General features: G+C 43.3%; 1 protein-coding gene across 2 annotated transcripts in view; it reads right to left on the bottom strand.

Moving 5' to 3' along the window:
* Positions 1-15,661, bottom strand: part of OCA2 (OCA2 melanosomal transmembrane protein) — a 313,888-nt gene that overhangs the window by 230,520 nt on the left and 67,707 nt on the right. The gene's annotated exons all lie outside the window — the stretch shown is intronic.

Here is a 15,661-nt window from a genome sequence, read left to right as displayed (position 1 = left end):
CCTTAACAGTCATTTATCAGTTTGCTAAATAACACTATCAGGGGCTTGTGTTCTGTTTCAACTTCCACAGTCTGTTCATAAATACATTGACTGAACCTCTCCCAGGCAAACAATATTCCTAAGAGCTCCTTTTTGACCTATGCTTATCTGGTTTCTGCCTCAGTCATTGATTTGGATGCATATGCCACTGATTGCCAACAATCCTCATGGTTCTGTAAATTCAGTGCCCCAACCCAAACTGTAAAACATCTGCTGAGATTTTAATAGGCCTTCCTGGTGCATAGAACTTCAATACTGGTTTGTGTATCAGTTGTTGTTTTAAACCTTCCTGTGATCCCTCCAGTTCTCCATCCCAATACCATTCATTTTTATTCTCTAGATGTTTTCTCAAAGCTGCTGCTTTGGTAGATTAGGTATGAATTTTTCAAGATAATTACCCATTCCCAGGAACCGTTGGACATCTTTTTTTGACTGTGAATGTGGCATCATTTCAATGGGTGAAATCTTCCTCTTATCACATTTTATGCCTTTTTTGGAAATAATGCCCTCAACAAAAGTCAGTTCTGTAACTCCTAAAACACAGTTCTCTCCTTTTTGAGGTTTGCAGCTCTAGCTGCATCCAGGACTTTCCGAAGTCTATAATCATGCTGCTCTTTCATTGAACCCCAGATGATGATATGATCCACTGAGGTGTCAACAACGATTCATATGTTCATAGATTATATGTATAGTTTTGTGGCACACTTCTGGGGCTGAAGCTATGCCGTTAGAATCTGTATTTTCCAAACTGGGCATTAAATGTGCATCATTTTGAGCTTTCTTCGGTTAATTTTAGCTGCCAAAAATCTGAGGATGCATCCAATTTACTGAAATATTGAACATTTGCAAACTGAGCCATAATCTCTTCTCTGGTTGGTAGTTTGAAATGTTCTCTTTTTATAGCCTTGTTGAAGTCTCTGGGATCTAAGCATGTGCGTAGCTGGCCACATTTTTCTCCACAATGACTAGGGAGCTCACCCATTCGGTGGGCTCCTCAAATTTTTTGTATTACTTGCATTGCTTTCATCCTTGCAAGCTCAGCCTTGAGTTTATCATGGAGCACCTTTCTACATGGATGGATAACTGGAGGAACCTGCTTGTTTATCTGGATTGTATGTTCACCCTGCAAGCAACACAACCCTTGAAACAAGTCGTGATATTCCCGAAAGAGTGCCTCATAAACCAGGTTCAGTATGATCTTGTAGTGAGAGCACATGTTTTACCAGACTGAGTTTCTCACATGCAGCCAGGCCTAAAATTGGCACTTTTGACACTACAATGAACAGGAGCCTATACATAGTGTTTTTATGGTTGATGCAAGCAGTGCACCTCCCCTTCACTGGTTTACTTGTTCCAGAATAACCAGTTACTTTTATTTTTCTTGGTCCCAGTTTTGGTCTTATTTTTAGTCTCTCAATCTTGCTCAGACAGAATATTAAGCTGAGCTCCTGTGTCCAGTTTCAGTGGACAATTGTTCCATTTACTGTCATAGGCAGTATCCAGTCCTTCTCATCAGGCTTGTTAGATCCCAGTACATCTCCAAATAACTCCTTGACCAGATAGTCTAACTGAAATACACTTGATTTTTCTGCATTTGGGATCTGCAGAATTTTGCAAAATGATTATTCTCACACAGTTTTTACAGAGTTTCCCAAAGGCAACACACTGTTTGGGGCCATGCAGCCATCCACACCTTCCACATGACTGTCTGTACCCGCTCTTTCCCCTAGCAGTGGTTTTCATAGAGGGTGGTTGCACTCTTAGATTTGACCTATTCTGGCTACATTCTTTTGTACTCAATACATGGATAACCTCTTCTGGTGAATTCAGTTCTTTGGCTTGTGGTTTCAGTTTCTGCTGCCCTGCATATTTGGAAAACTTTTTCTGAATTTAAGTCTCCTTCACAGAGAAGTTTCTTTCTTAACACATTGTCTTTAATGCCACAAATGATTCTATCTCTGACCAGAGACTCTGTCAGCTCACCAAAGTCACAGGTTTTACTGAGCTTCCTTAATTCTCTGACGTATTGCTCTATGGTGTCATCAGTTTTTTTGCATGCATGTAAAAAAATGTTTCTCAAAGGTTTCATTCCTTTTTGGCATGCAATGTTCCTCAAATTTAGTCAGTATTTTACTTAACTTCATGCTTCACTTTCTTCAAACTTAAAGCTGGTTATAAATATCCAATGCTTCCTCACAAACAACATGAAAAAAGATAGATGATTTCACTTTATCAGTTTTCTCCTTTGCCAGTGTGGCTGCCAGGGCCGCCCAGAGGATTCCGGGGGCCCCCGGGGTTTTTGGCCCCGGGGGCCCCGGGGTCTTCGGCAGCGGGGGGCCCTTCCGTTCCGGGACCCGCCGCCAAAGTGCCCCGAAGACCCGCGGCGGGGGCCCCCCGCCGCCGAATTACCGCCGAAGCGGGACCCGCCGCCAAAGCGCAGCCTGTCTTCGGCGGTAATTCGGTGGCGGGGGGGGTCCCCGCCGCGGGTCTTCGGGGCACTTCGGCGGCGGGTCCCGGAACAGAAGGGCCCCCCCGCCACCGAAGACCGGGCTGCGCTTCGGCGGCGGCGGCGGCTGGTCCCGCTTCCCCCTGGCCCCGGCTTCTTACCGAGCGCGTCTCCGGCGGGGCCTGAGCTCCGTCCCGCTCAGAGCTGCGTGGTGAGGGGGCGGGGCTGTGAGCTCCACGCCGAGCGGAGGCAGCTGCCCCGCCCCCTCCCCACGCCGCTCTGAGCGGGGCGGGGCTCAGGCCCCGTTGGAGCTCCCAGACCCGCCCCCTCATCACTCGGATCGGGGCGGGGCTCAGGGGCTCGGCCGGAGACTCGGCGCTTGATGCGCTGAGGCTCCAGGAGAGGGGCGGAGGCGGGAGCCTCCGCTCTTCTCTTGGGGGCCCCTGCAGAGCCCGGGGCCCGGGGCAAATTGCCCCCTTTGCCCCCCCCTCTGGGCGGCCCTGGTGGCTGCTAAATACAATTCAAATCTCTGTCTGATTTTTTTCCAGTTCTCTTCAACATTGCCTGACAATTGCAAACTGGATGGAGGTGGCAGCACATCCATTTTTGGCTTTTTTCCCCTTCTTAAGCTAGTCAAGCTACTATAGTGCTCACCAAATACATGCCAAAGCCTCTGTGCAGGGTGCTACACATGCTTCTCTGGTGTGTCCCTTTGTCTCTGTTTTCAGTTACAAACAAAGGCGTTAACTTCAAAATGACTGCAGATTCCTTCTCATTCAGCAGGTCTGACACCATGTTAAGACCTTGGGGTTCATTAAATAACAAACCAGTGAATGAGAAAGGAATAAAACTTTAATAAAAACAAACTGGAGTGTGTCTCTCCTGAACTGCTGCACACAGCCATGCAGTATTCCCCACCCCTGCCACGAGGGAACATCTCCAAATTCCCACATTCACAGCACAGTCCCTTATGAGGGAGCATTTCCAAATCTCAATCTTTCATAAACATATCGCCACAAGTTAGCCTTGCTCTACTTCTAGGTGCAGCCAGATAACATAATTGTCCTCTCAGGCCCACTTTATCCCATTCAGGACATGTGTGGGGTACACACTCCATCACACTCCCTCATTCATTCCCTTCCCCTCAGTCTTTTTGTTCAAGGAAGAAATCATCTGAGGCCCACAAAGGTGATGAGTGTTTTTTTCAGTCTGAAAGCTTGTGTGAATTAGAAATGTGTGGTGTGTGTTCGAGCAACTTGTTAAAATTTTAAGACTTTATGGCTCTCTTCCCTCTTGGTTGCTGTAGGCAGCATGGAAGCTGTACAGCTATATTCAATTAAGCTAATATAATGTTCTATTGCCTGTCTTGACCAGTTTGAAAAAAAACCCAGAAATACGATGCAAGATAGGGCACATATACACTTCACGTTCCTTCACAAATTCAGCAAGACAGTTCCAAATTAATAAGACAATAAAGACTCAAAAATGGACACTGTAAAAGCAGTTTTTACACTCAGTATTGAAAGTATCACATACCTATTATAATATAGCACTCTACCTAAGAGGAGTCTGGACAAAAGCATCTTTTATAGTTCACTGTCACTTAGTTCCTAGAAGAGCAAGCAGCACTATCCAGGTGGTAACATTCCTATCTAATGAATTCTTAATGTAGTACAATTTATATTCCATATAGTACCATAGCTGTACAGTCAAACCTAATTATGAGAAAGGCAAGGCTGTTCAAAATAAGAAAAAACAGGCCAACAAAACTCAACCACAAAAGATATTTAAAATTATTTAAACAATTAGAGAGGTAATGCCAGGGATAGTACTATACGGGCAACACTGAGGTTGAGTTAAAGGGGAAAACAAAAAGAGTTAAGTGGTCTCCTGTTTGGGATTTTTTTTTTTAATTTCAATTAAAACAGTAATTTGGTTTGGACTTAAAAAAATTTCTTACAGTGACTATAACCTCTATGCCACCTTCACATCTCCTTTAAGGCTGGTGTAAGATCCTACTTCATTTGCAATATTGCAGAAATTGCAGCTTCCACAATATTAGGCTTCCACCGCAATTTAGTTTCAAATTAGCTTTGCACAGTTCAGAATTTTGCATACATTTTGAGGTTTGCAACAGATACCTTTTCCCCATTAGTACATTAAATGATCTTGGATAGTTTTGGGCAGGGATGTAACCAGGGTGGGGTGAGTGGGGCAGCCACCCAGGTTGCAAAGCCATGGGAGGGGGAGGGGGAAATGGAGCAGTAAAATGATGGAAAAAATGGTAAGGGGTAGAATGCTTCAGCAGGCAAGGTACTGCCTGCCTTACTGCTGCGCGGCTGCTGGCAGTGGCGCTCCCTTCAGAGCTGGGCACCCGGCCAGCAGCTGCCACTCTCGGGCCACCCGGCTCTGAAGGCAGCACCACCGCCAGCAGCAGCACAGAAGTAAGAGTGGCAATATATGCTTCCTGCAGGGCTCTACCCCTACCAGATTTTTTTCATCATTTTTCCAGCCCATTTTTCCTCTCTTCCTCACCCCAAGCCTGGCACCCTGGATGACTGCCCTACTCACCCCACCCTTGTTACAGCCCTTTGGTTACACCAAATTCTCCAGATATCCAAAAAAAAAAAAAAAAACCAGACATAACGTAACAGCGGGATGTTTATATCATTCCAGCAATTTTTTTCTTAAACAAATAGGTCTACTGTGGCTTTTCCAAGTTACTGCTATTAATAAAGGTCCATTATTACTTTTCCGTGATTTTCTATGTCTTGTCTGCAACTCAGCTGCAATTATTTGACGATCATCCTGCAATTCAAGTAGAGTCTTAGGCTGGTGGCAGCCAGTGACTAAAACAGCTCCCCGTGCAAGACAGAGCAGCCACAAGACTGTGATATCTTATGCTGGCTAAAGTGGTTCCAAAGGCACTATTCTACCAGACAAGGATCCTTGCCTAAAAAAGTCACTTCCCTGCCTGCAGCCAGCCCCCATCCACCCCTTGCACCAGATTTACATCCACACACAGTGCTCCTTGCATCAGGAGAACACTTCAGATATTTATTTATAGCATCTTTAAGGTTACTTTGAGGTTTTCCTAGTAGTACTAAGTGTCCTTTCCAGGGCACAGGATCTGGCCTATGATTTCTAACCTGACCAGGGGCGGCTCTAGGTATTTTGCCGCCCCAAGCACGGCAGGCAGGCTGCCTTCGGCGGCTTGCCTTCAGGAGGTCCACCGAAGCCGCGGGACCAGCGGACCCTCCGCAGGCATGCCGCAACCTGCCTGCTGCCCTCGCGGTGACCGGCAGAGCGCTCCCCATGGCTTGCTGCCCCAGGCACGCGCTTGGCGTGCTGGTGCCTGGAGCCACCCCTGAACCTGACACTGTCGTTGTCCCTTTAAAAACTAAAAAAGAGGAGTGTTCAGGCCAGGTTTTTGTGCATGGATTTCATGTTTGGAATTCATCCTCATTGAATTCAAATCCATGCACGTTCAGCATCTAGATCAGGGAGAGGGCAAACTACAGCCCGCAGGTCAGATCCGGCACATCAGGGCTCTCAATCCGGCCCGCGGGACTGCCAGCCCCATGGCGCAGCAGGGCTAAGACAGGCTCCCTGCCTGCCCTGGCCCCACCCCGCTCCCAGAAGCAGCTGGCAATGCATCCCTGCGACCGCTGGGATGGGGGACAGAGGGCTCCATGCACTGCCCTCACCTGAAGGCACCACTCCCGCAGCTCCCATTGGCCGGGAACAGGGAACCATGGCCAATGGGAGCTTCAGGGGTGGTACCTGCAGGTGAGGGCAGCGCACAGTGGAGCCACCTGCCCCACCCCACCCCCAGGAGCCACTGCCGGACATGCTGGCCACTTCTGGGAGTGGCACAGGCCAGGGAAGGCAGGGAGCCTGCCTTAGCCCTGCTGTGCGCCGCTGCCACCCCGGAGCCACTCGAGTAAGCGGAGCCAGGCCAGAGCCCACACCCCAAACCTCTCCTGCACCCTGAACCCCAACCCCTGCCCTGATCCCCCTCCTGCACCACTCCTTCATCCCAACCCCCTGCCCTGGGCCCCTGCCATACCCCACGCCCCTCCTGTACTCCAACCCCATGTCCTGAGCCCCCCCTGCACCCCAACCCCTTGCCCTGAGCTCCTTCCTGAACACTGCACTCCTTCCCACATCTCAACCCCCTGCCCCAGTCCTACATTCATGGCTGTAACAGGGTGCTGGTGCAAAAGCACCTAATTACCCCTGCTCAGCCAGTTCCAGTCAAGAGAAATAGGTTGGAGCTGGTGAAACAGACCTGATGCCTAGCCTGTGAATTGGCTCCACCTGCAGGCCCAAGCCAGCAGTCATAAGGGCTGGGAGCCAGCAGAAAAGGCAGCCAGGGAAAGGTCAGTCTCCTAGCTGTGGGCTGACTGCAGGAAAAGAGGGAACTAACCCTGCATGCCTTGTAAATAGCTCAACATTTGTGGTGGGAGAACTGTGTGTGTAAATAAAGCCACGGGTGCTGCATAACTGGAGGCCTCTCTGCACTTTATTGGGATAGCTAGTGAGCAGGAGGTGGGGCAGGGCAGTGGACCCGGTTACAATGGCCCTGCATACAATTTCCCCACCCAGATGTGGCCCTTGGGCCAGAAAGCTTGCCCATCTCGATCTAGATTAACCCTGCCTAGTGCCAGGTCTCTTGATCTGGTAGCTCTGGTAGATGGATTCTTTTCTCTTCTTCCCCCGCTAACAATGTGGTCAAGGACCAGAGATGAGCCGGGCAACATATTGCTGTCTCCTCCAACCATATGGAGGGCTGGCAGAGCCAGTAGTTCTTCTCTTCACCTTCTCAGAGAGGCTAAAGGAAAAAGGAATCCCAAAGATTCTTCACTGAGAGAGGATGAGCAGCACTGGTAATCTTCACCCCATTTCTTGCCCAGACCAGGAGCTGACTAACTATTCTCTTCCCCATTACCTCACTAAAAGCATGGAAATGGGAGCCAGAGTGAGACATCCCACTTCCAGCAAGGTCGGACAAGGAGAAGCCAAGAGGATTTCTGCTTTGTCCTTTTCAACAAAGCCTATGAATACTCTTCTCTCTCCTTACATAGTTGCCACCAGTCCCCTGGCAGAGTATGAAGAGATACTCTGATCTGCACTCTGCTACCTCCGTCTTTTAAGCCAAAAAAAAAAAAAACAATCAGTGGGATAAGAACCCATGCTGAGTGCACTGATCTTTGGGCCCTAGCTCTACCTGAGCACTGGGAAAAATCTCCCTCAACATCAGCATACCTTAATTGAGCCTATTCAAATCACTTGCTATTATGAATATTTGGCATATTAAGAAAATATTTTATTCAGTTTTCCCATCTAAGTGTTGCATAAAAATTGACTGTACTTTGAGTTCAAGAAATTAAACCTAGCAGATGTATAATCATAATTTAAACTTGTTTATAACATGACTATAATATGGAAGAAAATTGCAACTTTTTTTTCCCATTAAGTTAATAAAAATTGTGACCATAAATCTATGTTTCATTAAGTAAGCCACTGTAGGATTTTAAAACTCGACAATGCACTTGTGTGTGTGTCTATATTTTAATCAAAGAATTCAGTTACTCAATGTTACTCAAGATGCTAGATTATTAAAATGTCATTTTAAAGATCACGGGAGGATTTTTTCTTAGGATTACCTGTAAAACAGGATATGAAACTGAACCTCTGGTTCCTTTGATAAACACAGTATTATGAGGGTTCTCAAAGAATTTCCAATATCTGCTGGTATCATTTTTCTGCCATTAAAATTTATATGTTGTTAGTTTCTTATGTGTAATGAAATAACTTCAGTTTTGCACTTTATTTTTAACTTTATAAAAGGCTTTGTAAAACAGTTTAAAATGGCAATTTCATGGCTGTTTATGATAACATGATATTTAAGTAGCATAAATAGTTACAAACTGTGGTCATCTATTAGATTTTAATAGATTAGATTTTAATTTACAATAGCTAGAGAGGCCTTATTTAAAGGAAATACTTATTTCCTTTAAGGCCTTATTTAAAGGAAATACTGGACAAGGCCACACAACTAATTATTGATCTTGCCCTCTACATTAAATGTATCAACCACACATATCTTCCTATGGAGCTATAACTAATTATTTGCCTAATATTAATATAATTTGCCGAATTCATATAAATCCTGAGTATCCAAGGACTAGGTAGTAGAGCAGGGGTCAGCAACCTTTCAGAAGTGGTGTGCTGAGTCTTCATTTATTCGCTCTAACTTAAGGTTTCACGTGCCGGGAATACATTTTAACATTTTTAGAAGGTCTTTTTGTAAAGTCTATAATATATAACTAAACTATTGTTGTATGTAAAGTAAATAAGATTTTTAAAATGTTTAAGAAGCTTCATTTAAAATTAAATTAAAATGCAGAGCCCCCTGGACTGGTGGCCAGGACCCAGGCAGTGTGAGTGCCACTGAAAATCAGCCCGCGTGCCGCCTTCGGCACCCGTGCCATAGGTTGCCTACCCCTGTAGTAGAGTGTAGTGTTTTCTTCCTCTAGATCACTGTTTTTCAACCTTTTTTTACTTGCAGAACCCTAAAAAATTTTAAATGGAGGTACAGACTTCTTTGGAAATCTTAGAGTCTGCAGACCCTCAGGGATCCATGGACTACAAGTTGAAAACCACTGCTCTAGATCAGTGGTTCTCAAAGCCGGTCCGCCGCTTGTTCAGGGGAAGCCCCTGGTGGGCCGGCCCAATTTGTTTATCTGCCGTGTCCGCAGATTTGGCCGATCACAGCTCCCACTGGCCACGGTTTGCCACTCCAGGCCAATGGGGGCTGCGGAAAGCGGCGCGTGCCGAGGGATGTGCTGACCGCCCTTCCCGCAGCCCCCATTGGCCTGCAGCAAACCGCGGCCAGTGGGAGCTGTGATCAGCAAACCTGTGGACACAGCAGGTAACAAATGGGCCCGGCCCACCAGGGGCTTTCCCTGAACAAGCGGCAAACCAGCTTTGAGAACCGCTGCTCTAGATCACCAGTTCGCATCCAGTCCAGTAAGCTGTTTAGTGGCCTGCATGAAGTAAGTTGGAATTCTCAGCCCTCTCTCCAGTAACATCACTACTGGCATCCGTCTTGGCAGTCTCAGAGAAAAAGCCAAAGTGCAAATAGCCATGAAGAATTTACTACCTTCTTTGATTCCTAGAGATAGTAAGTCTGTGTTGAATTCTATTGGTGGGGCCACGTAGAAAAGGTTTGCATTGATGTTGCCTGTGCTAAACAGAAAACTTCAGTTTCTAGTTCTATCAATCCAAACCCCTTCATTTATCCTAAAATCATTTTCATTAAAATTATATATAATATACGTGTATTAGGTAACCAAAATATTAGCAAATTGTGAAATACTAGTATATAAGGACAGAAAGGCAAAAGTCAAAAGATGTTTTGCCACCACAAAGTTGAAGGAAACAACGGGATCAGTATAAGATTCTATACACATTAGTTTTACTGGCATACGCTCTACCTCTAAAAATAATATTCTAGTGTTTATTGAATTTGAGTTAATGTGGTAGAATTAATTATTTTAATTACAGAAATAGATACAAGGGTTAACTGAAAAGGAAACTGAAAGAAGAGTGGGTATAGAACAGAAATTGATCCAAAACCAAAACACCTTCTGAGTAAACAGATGTAATAAAGTTATGAGGATTTCATTGCACTTAGCAACAATTTTTCTGCTTGACTCTTTCAACTGGAAGTAGGACTTCGTCATATTTCTTTAATGAATCCTTACCCATGAATTTTCTGAGTTTAAAGCATTTAGTATTTTCACTCAGAAGATTTTTTTTTCATGTTCTATAAGTGTTTTAGGGGAAATATATACATAACCTTAACTCTAAAAATGTGTGTGTTGAACTATATAGTGAACTACTTTCTCAATGTGATTCTTTGAAAATCAATGTCAATTCAATATTTCAGATGTCTGTATCTCATTACAGATGTCTTCATACAACAACATCAAACATTTATGTCTCAAGTTTTCTGTATCACTTATCAATCATGAAGGGATCACAGAGGGCAGATATGAGAAGAAAAATATAGTTAAACCTAATACACATTATTCTTTTAAAACATATATTTGCTTTGATTCCTGTGTAGTTGAGGTGACTCACAACCAAATGAATGAAATACTCTATACTTGTCAACAATTCTACATCATGATAGATCTTATACTTTAATTCTACACATCATAAGAAGTGTGGAGATCACACACACACACACAGGGGCGGCTCTACCTTTTTGGCCGCCCCAAGCAGTCATGCGCGGGAGGTGCCCCGGAGCCACGGGAGCAGCAGACCTCCCGCGGGCATGACTGCGGAGGGTCCGCTGGTCGCGCGGCTCGGCTAGACCTCCCGCAGCTGCGGACGGTTCGCAGGTCCGGCGGCTCCGCTTGAGCTGCCACAGGCATGCCTGCAGGAGGTCCAGCTGAGCCGCGGGACCAGCGAACCATCCGCAGTCATGCCTGCGGCAGGTCCGGTCGTCCCGGGGCTCCGGTGGACCTCCCGCAGGCATGACTGCAGCAGGTCCGCCGGCCCAGCCTGCCGCGCCCCCCGGGAAAGGGCCGCCCCACGCACCTGCTTGCCGCGCTGGGGTCTGGAGCCGGCCCTGCACACACACACACACACACAGTAGAAATGAATGCCAAGGTTCAAAATATAAAATGTAACGTGGTAAAGTGTGTTTTTCAAATGAAAAACCAAGAAAGGAAGAAATTAAAACAGGAGCTATTTCAATAAAATAAAAGCAACAGAAACTCCAAATACACAAAGGTAACAGATCAATATTTGAGGAAAAATCAACTTTAAAAAAATCAATGTAAAGGTATTGAAGGAAAGGATGGTCACATGAATAAAGGAGACTTCAAACAGAAAATGAAGGTGAGATGGCCACAGAAATAAAATAGATTTAAACACAGAGTTGCAGAATGCCAACTCATAAGGGGACAAAAAGGTTATATGCTAGAACAACATTGGGTGTATGTGGTAAATATAGCAGAGTCCAATAAAAGCAAAATGATTGTGAAGATGATTTTCCTTTTACAGGAGACTGGTTTGAGTGGGATATTGTGGAGGTGGGGGTTGGTTATGGGAGTTGGGGAGTGTTTTTTGCGCATGTAAGATTTGACCAATTAATCTCTCTTTACTTTTATTGCAATTTAAAAATAAAAAATGCTTAAAATGTCTTTAAGAAGCTGACTACAAATAGATATAATGACAATGTCTTGCCTGACGGAGAGTAGATCTAACAAACAGCATGATTTCTACCGCAGTGCAGTATCAATACTAGGTACAACTTCTACTAGTAGGACAACCCGTGTAAATCCAAAGTAACTCCCCTTTGATATCAACACAGATTTACAATGCTGTAATAGAACAGAATTTGGTCCCTAGTGTGAAATTCACAAGAATATGGTTTGGGAGGAGGATTTACAATTCACTTAAGTTTTTAATTCTGAATATTTTACTTCATCAGAACACCATTAGTTTCACACTATAAAATTATCCCCACAATCAAAATGGCAAGGGATGGGACAAATTGGCTTAGGCAAAATAAGAACCAGACTAAACTTTTGCCCATTCCCTGGACCGAGCCTTTTTCACTGAAATCCCATTTCCAGGAAAATCCAAGATACTGACTACAGCACCGAGCCTTTTGCATCTCTACCACAAAGGTTTCAGAAATGGGAGTCACTGAAATCCAAGTTCCAGAAAAGTCCAAGAGAATGACTGCAGCAGAGACCAGTGCACAAGGGTGAAGCCACTACAGTCCTACCATAGTTAATGAGACGCTGCTGGTAGTAGAAGTTAGGAAGATGATAAAGATAAATGTAGGATAATAAACTTAGGGAAGAAAAAACAAGTGCAAAAATACAGAATAGGAGATAAATGCTTGGCAGCAGCACTGCTGAGAAGGATCTGGGAGTTGTGGTGGATCACCATCGCAACATGAACCAGCAATGTGATGCTTTTGCAAAAAATATATATATATATGCAATTTTAGGTTGCATTAACAAAGGCATAGCGTGCAAATCATGGGAAGTGATAGTACCACTCTACTTGGCTCTAGTTAGGCCTCATCTGGAGTACTTTGTTCAATATTGGCTACAGCTGTATAGAAAGGATGTAGAGAAACTGGAAAGGATCCAGAGGCAAGTGACAAAGATGATCAAAGGGATGGAATGCACGCCATACAAACAAAGGCTTAAGGAACTGGGTATGTTTAGTTTGAACAAGAGGAAATTAAGGGGGTTCATGATAGCAGTCTTCAAATACTTGAAAGGCTGACATAAAAAAGATGGAGAAAAGTTGTTCTCTCTTGTCACAGAGGGTAGGACAACAGGGAGTGAGGGTTCAAACTACAGTGTAGCAGATTTAGATTAAATCTCAGGAAAAACTTCCTTACTGTAAGCACAGTAGGACTATGGAACAGACTGCCTAGAGCAGTCATGGAAGCTCCTTCATTAGAGGTTTTCAAAAGGAGGCTAGATAGCCATCTGTCTTGGATGGTTTAGACACAACAAATCCTGCATCTTGGCAAAGGGTTAAAATAGATTAACCTTGTGGTCCCTTCTAACACTACGATTCACTGTCTAAGAAAGGGATATCAGAGTGGGAGTGGATTTTAGGGAATGTGAGTTTTCCATAGAGGATCCACTACAGAACATGACAAGCAGGAAAAAACTCTTGCTTGGTGAGGAAGATGGCCTTGTGTTCAGACAAACAACTCAAGAGGGCACCAAGAAGGGATGGTTCTAAGTTTTAGATAAGCTTCTGAAATTTGAATCTTTATCCAAACTTTCATCCATGACAAAAACTGGGCTGCATTGGCCTCCCTCCCCAGTTCAGAGCTCCCAGATCTGGGAATAAATTAATGTAACCATTTAAATGGTTAATGTAATCCTTGCATAGCTGCTTCTTTCCTAACCTGGCTTTTCCTGTTCAAGTTAAATGTTATTGGTCAGATGCAATATGCTACATAGTCTTTGAACAAAAGTAATTAACTCTCTTACGCCATTTTTTCCTAAAGAAGTCACCTTGCTTTTTTTTTTTTTATAGGCAAATTCAAAAGATAAATATTTTACAAGTTCACAGTAAATCAAAACAGTAGGCTATAAAAATGAATTAAACGAAGCTCAGAGAACAGTAAATTGATAAATGGAAATGAGTAAAACAAAGGGAAAGTGTAAAAGACAGAAAAATGAAAAGCAGCAATGTAGAAAATGGAAAGTAGTGAAAGATTATCTCTGTGACACTGGGAATTGATTTCTCTGACAGTGAGAACAGAATAATAGAGCACTAAGAACTGAGAAATCACTACTCTAAAAGCCACAGTTTTAAATACCGCATGTAAGGTAAGTCACTGCCTATCAATTCTGTCACTCACATTCTGCAAGTGATTTGTGGGGAGACCAGACAATCATCATATTCAGTTAGAATGTTGATTACTGTCCCCTTTGATTTCTGTCATTTAAAAGTTTCTCTGTTTGTCACATTTGCCAATGGAATAAATATCATTTTGAAGGCAGCTAACTGCTGATACAATGAAAGACTTTACCATTTTGAAAACTCAGATATAGAATAAAAAATAGTTACAATGGGAATATGACAAAATAATTTTTCCAGTTTTTTATTGCTGTTACTATGCTTGAATCTGCAAAAGTAGTTCCACTGAAGCACACATCTGAGGGTAGAATTTGTCCCTTAATATTTTAGCAAAAAAAAACCCAGCTACAGTTATTTTAAACATTTCTCTTAGAAACAATAGGAACATGCATGCATTTCCAGGCTTTATGGTCTAGTCGTGTCTGCAGTTTCAGTCCCTGAAAGTTTTGTTGGCTGTTATGACTTGTGAATTCTTCACAAGTAGCCTCTAACTTGCAAGCATCTGCACACAAAAAGCCCAGTCATACACACATTCAAAACCTAATGTTTTTGCAATTGCTAAGGACTGCATACATTTAGGACAATAAAAGCAGCATTAAAATGTATTAAGGTTATTTCAGTGATGTGCTGCATATATAGATGCTTTTAAATCAAAATCCAATATACCATCCCTCTTCACATTTAGTGTATTGAGATAACACATCTATAAAGTACATAGAGCCAGTTTCAGCCTCATAAATAAATCTCCACTCCTGAAGTGAATAATCTAAACTTTTAACCCTCTGTCATGTGGCATCTGTCTCTGTTACTGAAATTGGATTGGAGGAAAGGCATTCCTTATCTTATTTAGCATGTTAATGGGTAACAGTATGAAAAAGATCACGAAGATGGATAGGGGAGAATAATCAGCAAACCAGACATTGCCATTATGAGACTCTTCATAGACCTGATTGTCCTTTCACCTGCACCAGTGAAAATCAAATGCAACTCAGTTCCATGGCCTTCCACCAGTATAAAAGTGGTGTAAATGTAGAAGGAATTATTTCCTACCTGTCATATTTTAGCTACAGGATAGTCATGTTGTTATTCACAATCCAAGAAAGACTTGTTGAATGGCAAAACATAAATCCTGTACCATTTCTCATATGTCTACCATCTTCAGTCATGATACAAGATATTTAAGTTAAACTGGATATCTAGTAGCCTTGGAATAAATATTTAAAGTTCTTCATTCCTTGACTTCCCTCATATTAACTCAAATCCTCTCCTTCCTCCCTAAAGGATGCATTGTAGGTATTTCTAATTATCATTGTTTTAAAAATAAAAGTAATGTTTACTTTACTGTTTTACGTGTGCAAAAGATTTCTACTTTGTTCTGAGGTGTCTTAGAGAAGGGAATGACCAAAGTGACTTTTTAACTGGTGTGAGTTATTTGCTTTTGGCTTGAGATCTTATCCATCAAATTTCAACCCAGGCTGACTTTGTTTCACAGCCAAGTTATAAAATATAATGGAAATACCACAAGATTCCTATAGAAAGAAATAACCTAGAACTGCTCAAATACTATGGAGGCAGTTAGTAATAACCTTCTAGGATCCGTTGCCATTCATTCCAATTTTCTCCAACATATTTGGGAGTCTTGTTTGTGCCCTAAGCAGTGTCTGATAGTACTGGAAGGTTTCAGATTCAATTTCAGAAAGTATATTAACTGCCAAAAATGATACAAACACAGACATACAAAGTGCATACATTGAC

Source organism: Mauremys mutica, chromosome 1, assembly GCF_020497125.1.
Source record: "Mauremys mutica isolate MM-2020 ecotype Southern chromosome 1, ASM2049712v1, whole genome shotgun sequence".
Classification (NCBI taxonomy): Eukaryota; Metazoa; Chordata; order Testudines; family Geoemydidae; genus Mauremys; species Mauremys mutica.
The sequence above is the reverse complement of the archived record's forward strand: the minus strand, read 5'-3'. Positions and strand labels throughout refer to the sequence as shown.